The 2,967-nt window shown below is 37.4% G+C and overlaps 1 non-coding gene across 1 annotated transcript; it reads right to left on the bottom strand.

Annotated features, from left to right (window-relative positions):
* Positions 1 to 2,306: 2,306 nt before the first annotated feature.
* LOC130965114 (small nucleolar RNA R71) lies at positions 2,307 to 2,410 on the bottom strand. The gene has a single exon (XR_009081167.1). It is a non-coding gene; the product is annotated as a small nucleolar RNA R71 (small nucleolar RNA).
* Between the last annotated feature and the right edge of the window lie 557 nt (positions 2,411 to 2,967).

Raw genomic sequence — 2,967 nt, 5'->3', positions numbered from 1 at the left:
AAGGGACAAAGCATCTCCATTCGCTTATCTGAAGTTCTTACCAATGAATTGCATAAGTATCTCTATCTTTATCTTTTATTCATATTTCATCTATAACCATCTGAGTCTGCCTGACTAAGATTTACAAGGTGACCATAGCTTGCTTCATACCAACAATCTCCGTGGGATCGACCCTTACTCGCGTAAGGTTTATTACTTGGACGACCCAGTGCACTTGCTGGTTAGTTGTGCGGAGTTGTGATAAAGAGTTGAGATTGCAATGAGCGTACCATGTTGATGGCGCCATTGATGATCACAATTTCGTGCACCAAGTTTTTGGCGCCGTTGCCGGGGATTGTTTCGTGTATGGACAACTGACGGTTCATCTTGTTGCTTAGATTAGGTAATTCTTTTTTCAGAATTTCTTTAAAAATGAATTCTAGAGTTTCATGATGATCTGTTAAAATCTGGCTGGCTGAGAAGCCATGTCTAATCTTATTGGACCGAGGTTTCAACTTATCATCACAAGAGCTTGTTGATTTCTATCAAACTTGCTATTGGAGCAATGATCTGCTGAGGCTTGGCTGGCCATTGGCCATGTCTAGTGTTTTGGACCGAAGCTTTCTTTGAAAGCTTGGCTGGCTGTGAAGCCATGTCTAATTCCTGGACCGGAGTCTTAGACTAGCATTGCAATGATTCTTGGAATTCAAATTAAGAATTCTGAAACCTTCATTTTCTATTTTCATATAATTTTCGAAAAAGCACAAAAAAAATTACAAAATCATAAAAAACCAAAAAAGATTTTATGTTTCTTGTTGAGTCTAGTGTCTTATTTTAAGTTTGGTGTCTTGCATGCATTGTTTATTTGATCTTGGTTCTATTTTCAAGTCAATAGTACAGGGAACTGAATATTCAGAACATGCAACAGAGGAATTACACAGAAAAAGCTGGGCGTTCAAAACGCCCAGTGAAGAAGGACAGACTGGCGTTTAAACGCCAGCCAGGGTGACTGGCTGGGCGTTTAACGCCCAAAAGGGTAGTGCATTGGGCGTTAAACGCCAGAATGTGCACCATTCTGGGCGTTTAACGCCAGGATGGCACAAGAGGGAAGATTTTGTTTTCAAATCAATTTTTTTTCCAAGTTTTCAAAGTTTTTCAAAATCAAATCTTTTTCAAATCAAATCTTTTCAATCAAATTTTTTCAAAATCAATTTCTTTCCCTTTTCAAAGATACTTGCTAACAATTAATGATTTGATTCAACATTTCAAGTATGTTGCCTTTTCTGTTGAGAAAGGTTTAATGTTTGAATCATATCTTTTCTTGTTAGGCAAGTCATTAATTTTTAAAATCAAATCTTTTTAAAATTGTTTTCAAATCATATCTTTTCAATCATATCTTTTTAAAACCATAACTTTTCAATCATATCTTTTTAATCACATCTTTTTCAAAATAGTTTTCAATCATATCTTTTTAAATTCTAATTTCCAAATCTTTTTCAAAAATTACTTGATTTCTTTCCCACTCTTGGTTTTCGAAAATCAATTAAAGTTTTTCAAAATGTTTTCAAAATCTTTTTAATTTAATTTTCAAAAATTCTCCCTCTCTTCTCACATCCTTTTATTTATGGAGTACCACTCCTCCTCAATGCACAATTTGAATTCTATCTGACTAAGTTCGAATTCTTCTGCCTCTTCCTTCTATTTTTCTTTTCCTCTGACACCTCAAGGAATCTCTATACTGTGACATAGAGGATTCCATATTTTCTTGTTCTCTTCTCTTTCATATGAGCAGGAGCAAAGACAAAGGCATTCTTGTTGAGGCTGATCCTGAACCTGAAAGGACCTTGAAGCGAAAGCTAAGAGAAGCTAAGGCACAACTTTCTGTAAAGGACCTAATAGAAATCTTCAAAGAAGAAGAACCCATGGCAGCTGAAAACAACAACAATGCCAACAATACAAGGAAGGTGCTGGGTGACTTTACTGCACCTACTCCCGACTTCTATGGGAGAAGCATCTCTATCCCTGCCATTGGAGCAAACAACTTTGAGCTTAAGCCTCAATTAGTTTCTCTAATGCAACAGAATTGCAAGTTCCATGGACTTCCATTGGAAAATCCTCATCAGTTCTTAGCTGAATTCTTGCAAATCTGTGACACTGTCAAGACTAATGGGGTTGACCCTGAGGTCTACAGACTTATGCTATTCCCTTTTGCTGTAAGAGACAGAGCTAGGACATGGTTGGACTCACAACCTAAAGAAAGCCTGAACTCTTGGGAAAAGCTAGTCAATGCCTTCTTGGCAAAGTTCTTTCCACCTCAAAAATTGAGTAAGCTTAGAGTGGAAGTCCAAACCTTCAGACAGAAGGATGGAGAATCCCTCTATGAAGCTTGGGAAAGATACAAACAATTGATCAGAAAATGTCCTTCTGACATACTTTCTGAATGGAGCATCATAGGTATTTTCTATGATGGTCTGTCTGAACTATCCAAGATGTCTTTGGATAGCTCTGCTGGAGGATCTCTTCATCTGAAGAAGACGCCTACAGAAGCTCAAGAGCTAATTGAAATGGTTGCAAATAACCAATTCATGTACACTTCTGAAAGGAATCCTGTGAACAATGGGACAAATCAGAAGAAAGGAGTTCTTGAGATTGATACTCTGAATGCCATTCTGGCTCAGAACAAAATATTGACTCAGCAAGTCAATTTGATTTCTCAAAGTCTGTCTGGAATGCAAAATGCACCAAGCAGTACTAAGGATGCTTCATCTGAAGAAGAAGCTTATGATCCTGAGAACCCTTCAATGGAAGAGGTGAATTACATAGGAGAACCCTATGGAAACACCTATAATTCTTCATGGAGAAATCATCCAAATTTCTCATGGAAGGATCAACAGAGACCTCAACAAGGTTTCAACAACAATAATGGTGGAAGAAACAGGTTTAGCAATAGCAAGCCTTTTCCATCATCTTCTCAGTAACAGACAGAGA

This window comes from Arachis stenosperma, chromosome 2 (assembly GCF_014773155.1).
Source record: "Arachis stenosperma cultivar V10309 chromosome 2, arast.V10309.gnm1.PFL2, whole genome shotgun sequence".
NCBI classification, from domain to species: domain Eukaryota; kingdom Viridiplantae; phylum Streptophyta; class Magnoliopsida; order Fabales; family Fabaceae; genus Arachis; species Arachis stenosperma.
The sequence above is the reverse complement of the archived record's forward strand: the minus strand, read 5'-3'. Positions and strand labels throughout refer to the sequence as shown.